Source organism: Macrobrachium nipponense, chromosome 2 (genome assembly GCF_015104395.2).
Source record: "Macrobrachium nipponense isolate FS-2020 chromosome 2, ASM1510439v2, whole genome shotgun sequence".
NCBI classification, from domain to species: Eukaryota; Metazoa; Arthropoda; class Malacostraca; order Decapoda; family Palaemonidae; genus Macrobrachium; species Macrobrachium nipponense.
In genome coordinates this window covers 75494320-75514800 of record NC_087201.1, presented here as the reverse complement: position 1 = coordinate 75514800, position 20481 = coordinate 75494320, and the positions used below count along the sequence as shown (strand labels likewise).

At 50.1% G+C, this 20481-nt stretch overlaps 1 protein-coding gene across 1 annotated transcript in view; it reads left to right on the top strand.

The window, feature by feature from the left end:
* Nucleotides 1-3495: 3495 nt before the first annotated feature.
* The window catches only part of LOC135220669 (glutamate receptor 1-like), a 713951-nt gene continuing 696965 nt past the window's right edge, over nucleotides 3496-20481 (top strand). Inside the window, exon 1 of the mRNA XM_064258041.1 lies at nucleotides 3496-3788. The gene's annotated coding sequence lies outside the window, so the exon portion shown is untranslated. The remainder of the gene's footprint in view (nucleotides 3789-20481) is intronic.

The following is a 20481-nucleotide window of genomic DNA, read 5'->3' as shown; positions in this document are numbered from 1 at the left end:
TCCTTGATTCATCATTCGGAAATTCACCTCTCCCAACCTACTATCATGTATTCTATTTACTCCCAGATACTTGTATGAATCAACCACTTCCATTCTGCTACCAACCATAAAACTTTACACCATCTTCCTATTTACTATCACAGCATAACTTGGTTGCTCACAAGCACGTTTTCTTGGTCCATATGTGCCACATACCTATACCTCCGTCCTTTAACGTCTTCAGTCAAAACCCTTCCACATAACTTTTAAGGTACGTACTGTCGGCCAAAAAACTCGTGGCAGAGTTTCATAATTTTTCGTTCACCTTGCCTGACGCACGATTCATGCCTTATTTATCGATTTTTCTTTTGAAAGATGAGGAAATCATAATGTAATGACGTTAAAAAGTCACTGATATCTTGAGAATATTATGTTATTGTGTAAAACTATTTTCCATATAGCAAAATTGACGTGAACGAAACGAAGTGATAAAAAACGTCATATCAAAACCATAGATATACATTACCAAATAGATAGGAGACACCTATCATTAGTAGTATCGCATAAACGGTAGTCCTTAAATTATCATTTCAATATTAAGTTGAAGGTAGTTGAACTATTCCGTTTGTTAAATTTTACAGAAAACATTGGAATCTCACAAAATGCTATCAAATTTAAAAACAAAAAGAAAAAATAACAATATCCTAACAGTGTGGACCAGGCCGAGCTCACTCTATTGCTTTTGATGTTATGTGCACGGGAAATCTAATGTCAATGTGTCATTTATCAGTCTAAGAAAACAATCCCTCTTGATGAGCGAGAGACCAATTATTGCACTGTATTCGGTGCAAGTTGTTCCTGTTTGGAGGGATATCAGAAGAGAATCATACATAGATAAATCAAATTGTTTAAAGAACGGCAACGGCAAAATTTTAGAAACATGGGCCTAGAGGTGGACCACCTCAAGCACCACAAGAGATCAAGTCAATACAGCAGTGTAAACGTTGCTGAGCAACATTCATTTGTGCATTTTGAATTCTAGTGCATCGTCACGACATTGCTGAACCAGGAATCATGACTAGCTCTACGCTTATGACTGGTGTCTGATGAATACTTTAGATTGAGAGGTAGAGATTTTTAAATCTACACTTGAAATCTTTGATAGGTGTCTAATGAATAAGCAAACGTATCTTTGATGGATGAGTAGATTCAGTTAGGCTTACTCTCTTTTGTTTTGTTTTTTTATCGTAGGGAAACAGTTTCAATGATGCATGCCTTTTTTTTTTCTTCAAAACCTAAAGAATACATTTTATTGGGAGATACTTTATTAACATCGGCCTAATCCCTCCATCTCTCCTATACGCCACCTCCCCTCTCTTCTACATGTCAGGCGACTCGAGCCGACTTCTCACCACGAACTCCATCGCTTGATCGCATCAGTAATGATAACGGTGATTTTAAAATTCCCCGCACCGACAACGGAAGCCTTACAATGCATGTTTATAAAATATTTTCTGTTCAAAGAAAGTTTATCTTTTATTCCCAAAAATATGTGCAAACACTCGTGTTACACCCTGTAGCCGTCAAAGAGCAACCCTTGATTAAAGCAGTCTTTGAAAAAAAAAAAGTAAAACATGAAATAGACTTAAACAAGAGAACGTCACCTTTCATATTTCTTATCCTTTCAGCTACTTATAATATGCTTATAGTAGTAGGTCGAGGTATACATGTGAAACTAATATGAGTTAATTTCTAGTTAGTAGAAATGAATAGCTACAGAAAGATCAACCTAAGAAAGCTTTAATGAAAGTAAGCCTTTCTTAATGTATTCGTCAGTTTTGACTCCCACAGCTTTCCAACGTGTCCAAATGAAACGGGATGATATGCAAGGAATTTTGATAAAAATAAGACAATTATATTCGTTTGATTTTTTTTTTAATAGCTAGGTCTGAGTTAATTATGTTACGCAATTATAAGAAAAGGATAAAGAAGAAAGGCGAACAAGGCTAATAAAACAAGAATAACGGGAATAATCAAATAAAGCAGATTAATACACACACACACGCACACACACACACACACACACACACACACACACACACACATATATATATATATATATATATATATATATATATATATATATATATATATATATATATATATATTATATCGTCGATTTAAATATTCATTTAATATTACGTATCCGAGAGAGTATACTGCTGAAAACTGAAAATAGACCTAGGCTAATCATGTGTGACAATCAGAAGTCCAATTAGGCCCACTAAATATGTCATGCAAATTATTTTATTGATCAAAGGACAAAATTAGTTTAATTAAACATCGTTTTCAAAGAATGTTAACGCCTTGATGTATTGTTTATCGGCTGTAGGAGACGAAATGACAACACCCCAGTGCGGTGGGGGGAGGGTACGATACGTTGAGTCAAGACTCGAGCGGCAGCAAAGTCAACTTCAAAATGCTTCGGTATGCTGTCATGAAGCTAGAGTTGAGAATAAATTAGAAATCGTGGACCATCGGTATATATTTTCCTTACTTTGCAAAATAATTATCTTTAATACGTTGAATAAGTCTACTCTCTTCTAATGTAATTTATTTCAAGTATAACACCTTTGAAAGGAAATGTTATTTATTGTTAAGTAAATAATCTGGCACCTGCATATGGCAATATTTCCATAACGAACAATGAATTAAGAAACTACGCCAATTCTTCGTTGGCCGTCTGTACATCTAAGCAACACTGTCACCCATATATAGTCTTTACGCATTCAGAGACCAGACAACTGAAATTAAAACTACCCGGGTGGTAGTAAGCAGCAATACTACTTGAACTGATTGGCAGTGTGCATCGTACTGCATGATGCGGAAGCAAAAGGCAGGGTGAGTAGCTACAAATGGCTTAAGTTATAGCCATGTGTGCCCAGTGGAAGGTTGCAAGGAGTGGAAACCCTAGGCGAACAAAACGCTTATTTTCACCTCTATAGAAAGTGAATTATTTGAAAATCAGCCGGGCGTGCGATTTGCATTTTATAACCCTAATTACCATTACCAAGAAGTGCGCGCGCGCGCGCAAACCACACAAACACACACACACACACACACACACACACACACACACACACACACATATATATATATATATATATATATATATATATATATATATATATATATATATATAAAATTCGAAAACTAGATAATTATTCCATGGCGAGGGTATTTCAGGAAGGTTGAGTGCAATTGCGCGCCCGCACGTTCAAATGTCTTGGGAAATTTATATATTACATGGTTACTCTTGAAGACTGTTAAAACACAATGGACTGAAAATTTTGTATTGGATTTTCCCTAGATTCCTTCGTTTCTTTTGCACAGGTGGCGTCTATATGAGCAATAAACGTTTGGTCTTGAAGCGTTCCATACCACAGACTGTTGCCTAGCAACCGTTTGCTCTTACCTGCCTTTACTACTTCACTTTTGCATCCATGGCATAATTGACATTGTTTGTTTACATTGTGTTGTGACGTATACCTAGTGTCCAGGGAAGCGGCAGTTTTGATTGTATATAATCTTGGCTTGCTGATACCGTCAAGTATGTCCATATTTAGGTTATTGAAAACATGCCTGGACCAAAGTAACGCACGCAAAATAATAGTAGTTAGGCTACCTAAGTAGCTCATATGGATGCTCTGTACCTCAAGCAGTAGGCCTAGAGAAACATGGTGTACCTAACCCAATGGAAGTTCACCCAACCGTTAGCAGTTCGTAAATCAATATTCAACCCAAAACAAGTAACTATAATAAATGGTGGTAAATATTTAGGAGAGGGCAGCAACAGTTTTTTTAGGTTTAACGGCAAGAAACCACCAGTGGTGTTGCAGAATGTGTAGAAACATGAGGAAACTCCTTTAAAACAAGAAACTAGGCAACCCAAAAAGGTGCTTTTAACTCCTCCTGACACCGGAGATGGTCATCAGTCACGAGTTGTTGTTGGTGAGAGGAGGAGCTAAAGACCTCTACTCTCCTTTCGAAGTAAGTATTTTCTCCAAAGTTGGAAATTAAGGCCATATTTTGGTAGATCTAGGGTACCTATCCGTGGTAGCTCAGACTATGGCAGTTGCGGATTTTCTTTGCAGTTTTACCTACTGAACAAGAATTTGTTCCGATACGTAATACAAACCCTCGGTCCTTTAACAATAGGAAGGTAACTAGCGGCAGCTGGGACGGTCGTAAGCTTCGAACAAGGGGAGAACGGTAAGTTAACTGCTTTGTCCGATCGTGCGCGCGCCCGCGCGCCCCGAGAGGGTGAAGAATCACTTTTGCTTTCGGCCGCGGGTGTGAAGGACGTGTTCGTCATCGCTCTCTGCCCGCTTCATTGTCGTATGCTTTGTTTATATTGTGTTTTCTACTAATGGTTTGTTTGACTTGAAAATGAAACTGTAAGTACACTGTTTTCATTTTCATTACTTAATTATGAACCAACATGGAGCTATCGCCGTAGATGCGGCGATTTCCTCTCTTTTCATGAATTGAACCCTTGAATTATGTCTCGGTGCCGACGCGCGCCGAGTCATGTATTTGGGCGAATTGAAAAATGTAAGTACTTTTTTCATTATATTTTTGCCCTGTGCGTTCGTTACCGAGAGCGTGATTGCGCTCGGCACGAGCCTTTTAATTTTGTATGATAAAATGCAATGAAAGTGGATTCGCAATGCAGTATTCTTTTCATTTTCATTTATTTATTTGCATAATTTAATTTGGATCAATTTCGCTCTTACCCGGAATTGATCCTTACGATTATTTTCTGTGAAAGTGAAATCGCAAGTGCAGTATTCCTGTTTCATTTTCATATATATTTTATGATAGCATCATATTATTGGATCAAGTTTCCGTTCTTACCCGGGAATTGATTTTTTCCCCTTTAAGTTCTATGAAGTGAATCGCAAGGGCAGTATCGTCTTCCTTCCTGCCCCCCGCTCAGCTTCTTCGTTGTATTTTGTATTTGGGGTCTTCCTTGCGTTCGGGGTGGGGCATGTCTCCCCCCCGTGCGTGAGGGAACCCCTCTTACTAATCTGTCTGTGCTACCGCAGGTTGCTTACATCCGTGGGAGAGCGACCTTGGACAGGTATGGGCCACTGCGGCTGCATGGCGTGCCTAGCATCCACGATCTGCTGCAGCGTCTAGCGAGTCTGGGGCGGTGACCTTGGAGTGGTCTCACCTACAACCTTCACGGCCGCTTATGCTGCTTCCCCCCGCTGGTCTACACTCCCCAGGCTGTGTCGGTGACGCCGTCTGCCGCTTCTAGGGCCGGTCGCCGCCGTACCGAGGAGGGTATGCCGCCGCCTGCCTGTTTTTCTTTCTTCGTGTGCCTGCCCCAGACTTCCGCTGTTCCAGCAGCTCGCCCCTGACCGGCCGCCAGTACCAGGTTCCCGCTGGCTGCTGATGATTCCTATCGAGGCGATGGCTGGGCCTGCCCGTACCTGTCGCTGATGTGGTTCCCGCTGACTGGCTTGGCTGTCCCTTCTGTGTTTACCGCTGCCGCTGTTCCTGCCGCTCCTGAGCTGGTTGCTGTTCCTGTCGCTCCTGGTTCCTGCGCCTGTCCATGCTGGTCCTGCCCATGGTGTGTCTCCCCAGTCCAGGTCCTTCCGGACAGGTGCAGTCGGGCCGTGTTGCTTCGGCAATAGGCCCACGACTCCGGCCTGGATGGAGGCCTGACGACTGTCCTGCGTGAGCTGACAAAGAAGAGAATGGTGTGCATCTTCGTCTTCGCTGCTGCTGCCGTCTGCCTGCTGCCTCTTCCCCTTCGACTTCTAAGGCCCATAAGCCGAAGAAGAAGAAGGCTGCCTCTCCCCCCTAAGAAGTCTCCTTCGGGAACTTCTAAGGCCCGTCCCACCTCGTGGGACGGGGGGGTCCTTCTGCTGGTCCTCCTGCTCCTTCGGGAGCGGGGCCCGTCTCCCCTTCCGTACCGGAAGAGATAGACGGGGACCAGAGGAGTATCGGTTAGCTCTGGTACTTCCTCGCCTGGTGCTAGCGGCGATGCCGCTACGCCAGTTCCGGCTCGGTCTCTCTCGTTCGCGGGAGATCCCGAGTGTACGCTCTCCCTCGGGAGACCGTGCAGCCAAGTTTCGCGCCAGAGTTCGCTCGGCGCCAAGACCACAGGCACGGAGCAGAAGGCTGGCGAGAACCGCTCAGGTGACTCTCACCAGGCCAGCGGCCGCTCTCGCAGCGACCAGCTGGTAACCGGGTTTTCCCCCTAAGAAGACTCCTTCGGGAACTTCGAAGGGCTCGTCACACTCCGGTGTGACGGGGGGGTTCTTCTGCTGGTCCTCCTGTTCCTTCGGGAACGGGGCCCGTCTCCCTTCTGAGAAGAAGAAGAAGACGGGGACCAAAGTGTGCTGGCTACCGCTGGTACACCCTCGCCTGGTCTTGGCAGCTCTGCTGCTAAGCCAGGTACCGGCTCGGTTTCTCGTCCGCGAGAAGTTCCGATGTACGGTCTTCCTTCGGGTGACCGTGCAGCCAAAGTTAAGACGCCTGAGTTCGCTCAGCGTCATGACCGAGGCACGGAGCAGAAGACTGTCGAGAGCCGCTCAGGTGACTCTCGCCAGGCCAGCGCCAGCTCTCGCAGCGACCAGCCGGTACCGGTCGGGTGGACGTGACGGTCTCTGACCGGCCACGGGTTGATGCTGGGAAGAGGTCCCCCAGGTCCCCTCGACCGACGGTACCAGCCTCGGATACGATGACCAGCAGCAGCTCGTCTGACGCACGGGACCGGGGTCGACGTGCTCAGTCGAGCCGCTCGCCACAGGTGAGCGGACGGCCAGGCCTGCAGATCGATCCCCACCGCGGGGTTGGTGATCGGCTGCAGCCCCCCTCGTAACGCTGGTCCTGCCAGCGAGGGGGGGGGGGGAGCGTCAGGTCTGTCTCTCCACTACCTTCAACTTCCTCGGGCTACACCGGGAAGAGCGAGGTAGCTAGGAGTGATCGTGAGAGGTGCGCCGCTCACGATCCCGTCACGACGCCGCACGTGCCACGTATGGTCTTAGGACCAGCCAGGACGTACGCGCAAGTGATTGGAGGCAACCGTCAGGGATCTGTTGCTGGTCCTTCTTCTGAAGGAGGAGGGTCTTGGGAGCTGCTCTTGTTGGAGGGACTGGATGGTCCTACTCCTCAAGACGCTGTAACTTCCGAGATTCAGAGTAACTTTGCCCAGGTTATTGCACTGATTCGTCAGCACAACGACCTGGGGGAAGGATCGCCGCTCCCACCAGCAGAGCCCATGTCTCTGCTCGAGTCGTTTTGGGCCCGAGAGGGAACCCAAACCGACGGTGGGTTTGCCGCGATCGGAGCTTGCCGATTCTGTCTTGAACCAGAGTCTCTCGTCTCCGGACAAGAAGGCTCTCTCAGTTCTGGCCGGTCGATCAAGCTACTTCCACCTCTTCTACTGCGACAGCGGCGTTTCTACGTGTCTTCGGACACCGTATTTATACTCCTTCGGTCCTCCTGAGAGGTTTCGACCTCGACGAGGACTGGGAATGATCGGAGGACGGTATCGGCTCTCTCCTGTCAGGTGTCGATCAGCCCCACCCAGACGACGTTTCACAGTGGCGGCAGACCCTTACCTTCAGTGAGAGTTCGTAACCCTCCTCGGGAAACGTTTTCCTCCTGACGATACGTTTTCCCAGACTCTGAGAGGCCATCGCCGCAAGGCGATGCCTGCTCCTACTCTTCTCCAACTGCTAGTTCCACTGGGAAGGCGAGCGAGTATCCAATTCCTCCCCCATTCACTCTCTCCTTACGGCTACGAGGGAAAAGGGGAGGGATCCTACAGAGATTTCTCTGTAGGATTCCACGCTGGGGACTGCGCTACCGGGGGGACCTTCGGGTCCTACCTGACGTAAGCCCCGGTCGTTGAGGAGGGATCCTGCCCCATTCTCGATTTCTACGGGAATCGAGAGGACCACCAGCCGATATCGTTTGACGAATTCGGTGGGGGTTTTGCAGACTGCTTAGATTTCTACGGAATTTCTAGCGCATTCAGAGTGTTAGAGTTTCTTACGATCTCCAAACACTTAGGCGAGACCACGGTCCAAAGTGAGCGAGACGAGAATCCCCGATATGTTACACGATAATCGGGAACCTCGCCTATGCTCGAATTCCTGGAATTTCTAGCATTAGGAAGAAGACTGCTGCTGAAAGAAGACTATCTCACAATAGGCGACCAACCTGGAATAGAGAACGAACGGGACGGGAATATCCAGTTTGGCTTGAACTATCGTCTTAGTATTCTGTTCACCATTGAAGCTTTCCTTCGAGGAAGACTTCTTCACTCTCTTTGATAGAGAACCGCGTGTCGATCTCCAATCCTTATTTTGTTTTCTTGAAGGAAAGAATTTAGGATGGAGATCGTTGTTCAGAATCCTACAAATATTACTACGTATATTAACCTCGCGACATGATTCTGCTAAGCATTGAATGGTCCGAGGGTAGGCGCATATCCTGGTTATTCTACGGATTGCGACTTAGACGAAAAGTATTCTAATTGAACTGCAACTCAGGGTTGCCTGCAACCTCCCAGGAGTTTCCAGTTTCAATTTTATATACTTATGGTGTTGTCACAACAACACCATTTAAGCTTTTATATTTACCGAAATTCGTTTCGCATAAATATAATTGCTCGAGCATATCTTTTTATGCTCGGTGGTTCTAGCCGAACGCATTCCTTCGTGGAAAGGATTACTTGGCAACTCAGGATGACGAGTCAGCGACAGCTACTGCGTATTGAATTGCCCGAGGCATTTCAGTACCAGCTGCCGCTTTGAGATGGACGGTTGGTTATGTCTTTCTCACCTGCTTTGATTGAATACCAACCGTATCTCTGCCCAACAATCACGGACTTAAGTCTCTGATTAACGGGGATTCTCGCATACATGAATGACCATCTACTGCTGTGACGCTAGTATTCATCGTCTTCGGTATTGCGAGAATTTTAAACAGATATCTATTCGACTCTCATCTTTCTGTTTACCGCACGGTAACAGAATTCTGTAATAGTCTCTTGCTGCATCGTATCTCGATAATGCGAATGATTTTTGCGGAATCTGAGTTTGTCCTCAAAATATCGTATTTGGAGGTGTGCAATTGTTCATTGTTCACCCCGGATTAGCAGATGTATTGAAAGACATCGCCTACTCCCACACCTGCCAGCTCTACTTCCAAACGTTCAGCCCATGAGAAGCAGTTCTTCAAGCGGCTCTCCCCTGTGTTTCATTACTGAAGAACGCCCCGCTTTCATTGCACAACGGACAGCAGTGGAATGGCGGTTAGCGTTTTCAGTCATTTGTAAGCACAGGTTTAGAATCTTGAGATTCCTTCTCTCGATTCAGCTGGAAGACGTAGGTTGCATTCATTGCCTACCTTCGTCTTCAACGTCACATAGTGTTGTTTCTCCTTAAGCTGAGATTCAACGTCTATGAGATTTTCTTGCCATCAGGGACCTCGGTCTTTTGAAGGCAATTGACTTTCGCCTTTTGAGCTTATGCATTAAGAGAATCATCGCCGCGCCGTCCGGCATCGGTGACTAACAAATATTTGTTCCGACACGGCATACAAACCTTCGGTCCTTTTACAATAGGAAGGTACTAGCGGCAGCTGGATAGGTCGTAAGCTTTCGAACAAGGGGTTCGGTAGTTAACTGCTTGTCCGACAGGCGCGCGCGCGCGACTGGTAGGTAAACAAATCACTTTTGCTTTCGGCCTGCTGGCGTTTGGACGTGTATCATCGCTCTCTGCCCGCTTCATCGTCGTTGCTTTCGCATGATTGTGTTTTTCTTTTTCTATTTATCTAGTGAAACTGAATTGTAAGTACAATCATTTCATATTTATTCCCATTGAATTCAATTGTGAATTAAAGGATCTTGGTTTCACCACGCCCTCCGATTACCCGAGTGCCGGGACTGAAGGGCGTAAGTGCGGGAATTCATTTTCCCAGAAATGATCCTCGTATTGTGTATGCTCGGTGCCGAGGGCGGGAGCGCTCGCTCCGAGCGTATATTGGGTTGGAAATGTGTAGATGAAAATCGTAAGTAAGTGCTCTTTTCATTTATATTTTTTGACCTTTTATGCCCGTTGCCGAACGAATGCGCTCGGCACGGAAACTTATTCAGTATGGAAGTGGAATCGCAAGTACAGTATTCTTTTTCATTTTCATATATTATTTTGATTGTAGCAATACTCATTTTGGATCAGTTTCCGAGATTACCCGGAAATTGATCCTTCCCCATTTTTATTTTGAATGAAGTGAAATCGCAAGTGCAGTTCTTTTTCATTTTCATTTTTTATTGAGATTGCATTTTTTACTGGGATCAATGTTTCCGCTATTTCCCGGGAATTGATCCTTCCCCTTTTTATTTGTATGAAGTGAAATCGCAAGCGCAGTAGTCTTTTCATTTTCATATTTTTTTTTTTTGATTGCATCAATTCATTATGGATCAAGGTTTCCAGAAACCTTGATCCATAAAGGTAAGGAATGGATCCTTTCACCCTTGCGCTCGGTACCGAGGGCGCAAATGCGCTCGATCCGAGCCCTTATTCATTGTGAAGTGAATCGTAATGCAAGATGCATTTTCATTTTATTCCTTATTATTGATTGCATCAATATTTATTTGGTTCAAGTTCCGCTCAGTCAGGGAATTGATCCTTATGCCCTTGCATTCGGGCCGATGGCACGATTGCTCTCGGGCTCTTATATTGTTGTTGGGTACATGGGTACTGTGCGGGGTGGGGAACGACCTCGCCCGATCCGTCGAGCGCGGGGGAGGGCGCTCGGTTCCCGATGTACAATTGTATTAGGGGTCTTCCACTCGTTCGGAGAGGGCTCACCCCCCCGCGCGAGGGGACTTCCCCCCTACTAATCGCTACTACTGTTATTTCCGCAGGTGCTACTGCCACGAGGGTGGAACCTTGGTGAGGTATGGGCGTCCTTCCATTTGCAGGGCGTGGCTAGTGTCCAGGGGCTGCGGTTCTATTCTGGGCCTACTGCGGTCACCCATGGAGTGGTGACCACGCAACCAGGTGACGACGTCCCTCCTCACCTGGTGTACTCGCCTCACACGTGGTAACAGTCTTGCCTACAGCCGCTGTGAAGTGCCGTTCGCCGTACCGAGAGGGGGCTGCCGCCGCCGCTCGTGGTTGCCGCGCTGCAGCGACCACACTTCCGCTGCCCTAGAGCTCGCCCCTGGACCTGCCGCCGGTACCAGATGTTGCTGGCTGCTGCTCCACTTCCTGTGTTTCCGGTGCTGCCTGCCGTACCTGCCGATTCTGGGCTGACTGTCCATGCAGTCGCTGCGCTGGCTGTCCCTGCCGTTGCTGCGCTGGCTGTCCCTGCCGTTGCTGCGCTGGCTGTCCCTACCGATGCTGTGCTGGCTGTGCCTGCTGTTCCTGAGATGCCCATACCTGCTGATGTCGTCCCTGTTCGTGGTGGTACTACCCCAGACTTTGGTCTGTCTGTACAGGTGCGTCCGGGCCCCTGTGGCTTCGGCTACAGCAGCCCCGGCTCCGCCCTGGATAGCAGATCTTACGTCTGTCCTGAGGAAGCTGACGAAGAAGAGGAGGAAGGTGTCGTCGTCGTCGTCTTCATCTTCTTCATCGTCGTCGGCTGCCGCCTCTTCCCCTTCGACTTCTAAGGCTTCACAGCCGAGAAGAAGAAGGTTGCCTCCTCCCTCCTAAGAAGTCTCCCTCGGGAGCTTCTCGGGACCCGTCTCACCTCGGTGGGACGGGAGGGTTCCTTCCGCTGGTCCTCCTGTCTCCTTCGGGAGCGGAGCCCGTCTCTTCTTCCGCAAGGAAGAAGACTACGGGGACCAGAGGGGTACCGGCTAACACCGGTACTTCCTCGCCTGGTGTCAGTGGTTCTGCCACTAGCATCAGGGTCCGTCTCGGCCTCTCGTTCGCTGGGAGGTACCGAGTGTACGGTCGCCTACCAGCGACCGTGCCAGCCAGGAACCAGACCTCTGAGTCCGCTCAGCGTCAGGTTCACGGCACGGGCGGAAGACTGGTGACAGCCGCTCATGCGACTCTCACCGACCAGCTCTCACTCTCGCGGCGAACAGCTGGCTACCCGGGGACGTGACGGTCCACGACCGATCACGGGCTGAGCTGGGAAGAGGTCCTCCCGTTCGCCGGTGCCAGCCACGGCTGGAACCAGCGACGTGACGTGCCGAGGACAAGCACCGGTCTCACTGTGACAGTGGAGCCCGCAGGTCGCCGGACCGTCGCTCTCACAGAAAGCGACCGGGTACGGCAACCAGCACCAGCTCTTCTGACACTCGAGATCGGGGCCGCTGTGCTCAGTCCAGCCGTTCTCCACAGCGAGACGGTTCGACCAGGCCTGCAGCTCGATCGCCACACGGGTTTGACGATCGCCTGCAGCCTCCAAGCCTGCTGGTTTCTGCCAGCGAGCAACGAGGGAGCGTCAGGTCTGCCTCTCCCGTACCTTCAACCTCCTCGGGTTACACCGGGAGGAGCGAGGTATTGAGGAGTGATCGTGAGGGGTGCGCCCCTCATGATCCCACCACGACGCCCTACGTGCCAGGCACGGTTCTTGGACCGGCCAGGACGTATGCGCAAGTGGATGGGGAAGACCGAGAGGGCTGTCGCTGTTCCCCCTTCTTAGGAGGAAGGTTCTCGGAATATGCTCTTGTTCGAAGGGCTTAACGTCCCACTCTGCAAGATGCTGTGACTTTCCGAGATCCAGAGGAACTTTGCCGAGGTTACGGCGCTGATTCGTCAGCACAATGACCTCGGGGAAGGATCGCCGCTCCCACCAGCAGAGCCACGTCTCGGCTCGAGTCGTTTTGGGGCCCGAGAGGGAACCCAAATCGACGGTGGGTCTGCCGCGATCGGAGCTTGCCGACTGTGTTGAACCAAGTAGTCTCTCGTCTCCGGACAAGAAGGCTCTCTCAGTTCTGGCCGGTCGAACAAGCTACTTCACCTCCTCTACTGCGACAGAGGCGTTTCTACGTGTCTTCGGACACCGTATTTAAAACCCCCTTCGGTCCTCCTGAGGTTTCGACCTCGATGAGGACTGGAATGAGTCGGAGCGGTATCGGCTCTCTCCTGTCAGGTGTCGATCAGCCCCACCCACCCACGAACGTTCACAGTGGCGGCAGACACTTACCTACAGTATGAGTTTCGTAACCCTCCTCGGGAAAACGTTTTCTCCTGACGATACGTTTTCCCAGGCTCTGAGAGGCCATCGCCGTAAGGCGATGGCTGCTCCTTTTCTTCTCCAACTGCTAGTTCTGCTGGGAAGGCGAGCCAGTATCCAATTCCTCCCCCATTCCCTCTCTCCTTACGGCTACGAGGGAAAGGGGAGGGATCCTACAGAGATTTCTCTGTAAGATCCCACGTTAGGGGCTGCGCTACCCCCGGGGGGACCTTCGGTCCTACCTGACGTAAGCCCCGGTCATTGAGGAGGGATCCTGCCCCTTTCTCGATTTCTACGGGAATCGAGAGGACCACCAGCCGATATCGTTTGACGAATTCGGTGGGGGGTTTCGCAGAGTGCTTAGAATTCTACGGAATTTCTAGCGCACTCAGAGTTTTCGAGTTTTTTTACGATCTCCAAACACTTAGGCGAGACCACGGTCCCAAAGTGAGCGAGAACTCCCCGATAATTGTTACACGATAATCGGGAACCTCGCTTATGCTCGAATTCCTGTAAATTTCTAGCATTTGGAAGAAGACTGCTGCTGAAAGAAGAGTATCTCACATTAGGCGCTTAACCTGGAATAGAGAAAGAACGGACGGGAACTTCCAGTTTGGCTTGAACTATCGTCTTCGTATTCTGTTCACCATTGAAGCTTTCCTTTGGAAAGACTTCTCCTTCACTCTCTTGACTAGAGAACGAAGGCGGTCGATCTCCAATCCTTATTCTCATTCCTCAGGGGGAAAAAGATTTTAGGATGGAGGTCGTGGTACAGAACCTACAAATATACTACGTATATTACCCTCGCGACATTATTCTTTAACAGTTGAATTGTCCGTGGGTAGGCGCATACCGTAGTTAACTCTACGGTTTTGTGACCGAGACGAATTGTATCTTAATTGGAACTGCAACTCGGGGTTGCCTGCAACCTCCCAGCAGTTATCAGTTTCGATTTTTAGATACTTGGTATTGTCATGACAACACCAAATCAGCTTTTGTATTTACCGAAATCCGTTTCGGTTAAATATAATTGCTCGAGCGTATTCTTTATGCTCGATGGTTCTAGCCGAACGCATTCCTTCGTGGAATAATGGATTACCTGGCAACTCAGGATGACGAGTCACCCGAGAGCTACTGCGTATTGAGCTGCCTGATAGCGGCTCAGTATCAGCTAGGTCTCGGAGATGCACGGTCGGTTACGTCTCTCTCTCCCATCCCCTGGTTGGATTGACTACCGACCGTATCTCTGCCCAACAATCATGGACTTAGGTCTCTGATTAACGAGGATTCTCGCAATAATGAAGGACCATCTACTGCTGTGACGCTCGATTTCATCGCCTTCGACATTGCGAGAATTTTCAACAGAGATATCTCTTGGACTCTTTCATCTTTCTGTTTACCGCACGGTAACAGAAGTCTGTACTAGTCAACCGCTGCATCGCACTGCGATAATGCGAATGATTTTTGCAGACATATGAGTTTGTCTTCAAAATATCTCGTATTCGTAGGTGTGCAATTTCATTGCTCGCCCCGAATTAACAGATATGTCAGAAGACATCGCCTACTCTCCGACCTGACAGCTCTACTTCCAAATGTTCAGCCCATGAGAAGCAGTTCTTCAGGCAGTAGTTCCCTGTCTTCATTACTGAAGCGCTCCGCTTTTATTGCAACTACGATCCTCACCGGACAGCAATCAATAGCGGTTAGCGTTCTCAGTCTTTGTAGCACAGGTTCAGAATCTTGAGAATCCTTCTCTCGGTTCAGCTGTGAAGACGTAGGTTGCATTTTCTGTACACCTTCGTCTTCAACGTCACATAGTGTTGTTTCTCCTTACCCGAGAATCAACTATACTATGAGATATTCTTGCCATCAAGGACCTCGGTCTCTAGAAGGCAATTGACTTTCGCCTGTTGGGCACATGCCTTAAGAGAGTCATCACCTTGCCTTCTGGCATCGGTGACGAACAAATTATTTGTTTAGTCTCTTGGCATAACCCTTTTAAGGCGAAGGTCACGTGACTTGCTCGGGTGCTTGGACACTTGCCTCCTACCGAACGCAGTCAGTAGGAGGTGTCAGAGCGCCCAAGTCGGTTACGAACTTCGCTGTGGACTTAGTTCGGTTGTTCCCATAACAATCTTTTCTTCGTCCTAACGGCTTGTCACAGTACCCATACCATCGACACCCACCATTGAGTGGTCGGTGTCCTATCCACTACCGAGAACAACAACTTCGCTGCAGACGGATAGACCAGTATGGGTACAGACATCACCGAAGTCGAGAAGAGGGATAGGTCATACGACCATTCCCTCTTTTCCTCTGAGGTAATTGCATGACTTTTCCTGCGAAGTCAAGCATCCAGGGGATGGGGATTCGTGACGCTCGATTTCGTACCGAATTCGTAGCGAAGACTCTGAACCTTCAGTTCCTGACGATCGGTTAGAGTCCTTCACAATCCCCTCCCTAATGGACTTCACCGCCTTCGATGCGAAGGAGATGCTGCTTTGTCCTGTGAAAGCGCGCACCGCGCTTTCTGAAGAAACTCGACATCCCAGGCTGTAGTGTTGAAGACTCTTCGTCAGCACCAAGATGACCTAGAATACACTCCCTCGAGTTACACAAGAACTTCTCCATGGCGCAGGTACTGAAGGCAGGGGTCTGGTACAACCACCACTGGCACCTCCTTCTACCTTTTGGATATTGCCCACAGGTCCTTGGATCGTTTTCCTTAGGACCCGTGGTGGCTGCTCAACACGTTTGTCTAGCTAACCCAGACCCTAGCAGGCTGAACAGCATCGAGTCCTGGTGTGACTGTAAGAATAGATAAGTGAATGAGAGAGTGACTGGCTTCTCTTCCTATCTTTTTCTACCCCTCTACCTGTGGGTAGAGGGATACGGTCATCACCTTGCTGGATAAGGACGAGATGCCGGTGAGCTACTCGACAGAGCCCCATCCTATCCCTTTCACTAGGGATGGGAGCGAATATCCACCACTTCCTCCTACAAGGGGGGGGAAGTGGATGCCAACAAGAGAGAAACCATAACGTTGTTGCCTCTTGCAAATAGGAACTTGTTCTTGTTTGCTGGTACGAAGAGATACGCTTGCCTTTCCTCTCTCTTAGTACTTGGTCCAGAGGTCTGACCATTGATCCTGCGGTGCACACCCCGATCAATCGGACAGAGGCTTGGATCCCTCCCTCGCTCTTACGACCAGGGAGGCATTCCAAGGTTGGGCGAACACCAGTCTGTTCACAAAAGACTCAGATTCCTCCCACCAAGAAGTGAGTCTTCCTATTGTAAAAGGACCGAAGGTTTGTATGCCGTGTCGGAACAAATGACAATTTGTCCAAAATTGCATTTTTCCTAACTATACAAACCTGAGGTCCTTTTACACATAGCCCCACCTCATGCCACCCCTCACTCTGCAGTTTTTGCTTGGGCCAAAAGCAAAAGTGATTTGTTTACCTACCAGTCGCGCCGCGCCGCGCGCCTGTCGGACAAGCAGTTAACTAACCGAACCCCTTGTTCGAAAGCTTACGACCTATCCAGCTGCCGCTAGTACCTTCCTATTGTAAAAGGACCTCAGGTTTGTATAGTTAGGAAAAATGCAATTTTGGACAAATTGTCATTTTATTTGTTTGGTCTCTCAGCATAACTCTTTTAAGGGCGAAGGTCACGTGACTTACCCGGATGCTTGGACAACTTGCCTCTACTGATTCCGAACCAGTCAGTCGGCAGCTGTCAGAGCGCCCGAGTCAGTTACGAACTATGCTGTGGACTTAGTTCGGTGTGTTTCCAGAGCAATCATTACTTTCGTCTTAATAGCTTGTCAGTATGAGTACTGTACATAACCAAAGTCGAGAAGAGGGATAGGTCATACGACTATTCCCTTCTTTTCGTCTTAGGTAACTGCATGACTTCTCTTGAGAAGTCAGCACAAAGGGATGGGGATTTGTGACGCTCGATTTCGTACCAATCTTCGTAGCGAAGACTCAGAACCCTTCGGTAACTGACGATTGGTTCGAGTCCTTCACATACCCTCCCTAATGGACTTCACCGCCTCCGATACGAAGGCTATGCTGCTTTGTCCTGTGAAGGCGCGACGGAGCTGTCAGAAGAAACTCGACACCCAGGATGAGTGTGGACGCCTCTTCATCATTCTCTCGCGTTCCGCAAGAACTTCTCCGTGGCGCAGGTAATGAAGGCAGGCGCCTGGTCCAACCGGACTGCATGTACCATCCTTCTACCTTCAGGATATTGCCCCACAGTTCCTTGGATCTTTTTCCTTGGGAACCTGTGGTTGCTCAACACGTTTGTGTAGTTAACCCAGACCCTCGCAGCTGAACAGCATCGAGTCCTGGTGTGACCGTAACGAATGGATGAAGGATGAGAGTGTGACTGGCTCCTCTTCCCATCTTTTTCTTCCCTCTACCTCTGGTAGAGCGACACGGTCGTCACCCTGCTGGGTAAGGACGAGATGCAGGTGAGCTACTCAATAGAGCACCATCCTATCCCTTTCAGTAGGGATAGGAGTAAATATCCACCACCTTCCTCCAACAAGGGGAGGAAGTGGATGCCAATTTGAGACAACCCATCATTTTATGATTGTCTCTTGCAAACAGGAACAAGTTCTTGCTTGCTGGTACGAAGAGATACGCTTGCCTCTCTCTTAGTACTTGGCCCAGAGGTCTGACCATTGATCCTGCGGTGCACCCCCCGATCAATCGGACAGAGGTTTGGATCCCTCCCTTGCTCTTACGACCGGGGGAGGCACTCCAGGGTTGGACGAACACCAGTCCTGTTCCACAAAAAGACTCAGTTGTTCCGACACGGCATACAAACCTTCGGTCTCCTTTTACAATAGGAAGGTACTAGCGGCAGCTGGATAGGTCCGTAAGCTTGTTTCGAACAAGTTCGGTAGTTAACTGCTTGTCCGACAGGCGCGCTGCGCGCGACTGGGAGGTAAACAAACCACTTTTGCTTTCGGCCTCACAGTGGATGGACGTGTGTGTTCGACGCTCTCTGCCCGCTTCTCGTCGTTTGCTTTCTGAGTATTTGGTTGTAATTGTGTATGAAAGAGTTATTGTAAGTACAATCATTCTCTCTTTTCATATTAATTGCTACAATCAATTAATTAATTAATGATGGAATCTCCTCGCCTCGCTACCCCACGGAGACTTTGCCCGGGTATCGAAGGGCGTAAATGCGGGAAGTTCCGATCGTTCCCGGAGATTGACCCTCATATTTTGTGTGCTCGGTGTCGGGGGCGCGAATGCACCCGAGCCGAGCCCTGTGATATGTGTAATGATTGGTCGGAGGCGCAGTGGACTTTGTATGAGGGCAGGAAGAAGCGAAGGCCTGCAAAGGAGTCGTCGGAAAGCTCTCCCCGCACTCCTCCTTTGGTGACGGACACTTCGTCTTCTTTCCTGCCGCCCGCTCAACTTCCACGTCTCGCGCCTTCCCCTTCGGGGGGGGTGTCTAGGTCCTTCTCCTCTCCTGACGTGTCGAGTGTGGAGGAGGGCGCTAGATACCCTGACGTAGAGTTGTACTCTGGGTCCTCTATCCGTTCGTCTTCGCGCGAGCGGGTAGAGGATCCTTCTAATCACCCGACTTTTGCCTCCTCAGGTGCGGTTGCCGCGAAGGATGACCTCGGACAGGTGTGGGCATCGTTGGGGCTGCAGGGCGTGCCGAGTGTCCAGGGGCTGCTCTACCATCTCGCTGCTCCGTGGCGGTCACCCATGCAACGGTCACGGCCACCACCACGACCCTTACAACACCCGGCTACGCTTCACCCTCCTCACCTGGTGTACACCCAGCACGCGGTCTCTGTGACACCCACTACATCGTGCAGGGGCCAGTCGCCGTAACTCGGGGGAGTGTGATGCCCGCCACCTGGGTTTGCCGTGCTGCCGCGACCGGACTTCGTGTGCCCGAAGAGCTCGCCCCTGGACCTCCCACCGGTACCTAGGACGTCTGTGCCGCTGGTTCGCCCATCTGGACCGCCTACACAGTCTGCCGTACCTGCCGTGACCACCGCTGCCGTTCCTGTACCTGCTCCTGCTGTCTCGTCTGCCGTTCCTGTGATGCTCGCACCTGCTGATGTTGTTCCTGTTCCCCGGCTGCCGCTGCTCCCATGCTGATCTGTTCGGGGACAGGTGCGTCCGGGCCCTGTTGCTTCGGCAACAGCAGCCCCGGCTCCGTCCTGGATGACAGATCTGACGTCGGTCCTGAGGAGGTTGACGAAGAAGAAGAAGAAAGGAGGAAGGTGTCGTCGTCGTCTTCATCGTCTTCTTCGTCGTCGTCGTCGTCTGCCGCCTCTTCCCCTTCTTCTTCTAAGGCTGCCCCCGCCTAAGAAGAAGAAGGTCCTCCTCCCCCCCCCTAAGAAGTCTCCCTCGGGAACTCTAAGGGCCCGTCTCGCTCTGGTGAGACGGGGTTCTTCCGCTGGTCACCCTGCTCCTTCGGGAGCAGGACCCGTCTCTTCTCCCGCAAGGAAGAAGACTACGGGGACCGAGGGGTGCCGGCTAACACCGGCACTTCCTCACCTGCTGTCAGTGGTTCGGCCACAGCAGCAGGGTCCGGCTCGGCCGCTCGTTCGCGAGAGGTACCGAGTGTAACGGTCGCCTACCAGCGACCGTGCAGCCAGGAACCAGACCTCTGAGTCCGCTCAGCGTCAGGTTTCATTCGGCACGGAGCGGAAGACTGGTGACAGCCGCTCACGCGACTCTCACCACCGACCAGCTCTCGCTCTCGCGGCGAGCAGCTGGCTACCCGGGCGGACGTGACGGTCCATGACCGCCACGGGCTGAGGCTGGGAAGAGGTCCCCCCGTTCGCCGGCACCAGCCACGGCTGGTACCAGCGAACTGACGCACCGTGAGATACGCACCGATCTCACCGTGACAGTGGAGCTCGCCGGTCGCCCTGACCGTCGCTCTCACAGAGAGCGATCGGGTACGGCGACGCCAGCACCAGCTCCTCTGACACACGAGACCGGGCCGCTGTTCTCGGTCCAGCCGTTCTCCACAGCGAGACGGCTCGACTAGGTCTGCAGCTCGATCGCCACCACGGGTTGGCGATCGCCTGCAGTCCCTCCAAGCCCGCTGGTTCTGCCAGCGAGCGAGGAGAGAGCGTCAGGTCTTCCTCTCCCATACCTTCAACCTCCTCGGGTTACACCGGGGAGTGGGCGAGGTATTGAGGAGTGATCGTGAGGGGTGCGCCCCTCAGGATCCCGCCACGTCGTCGTACGTACCAGGCTCGGTTCTCGGACCAGCCAGGTCGTACGCACAGGT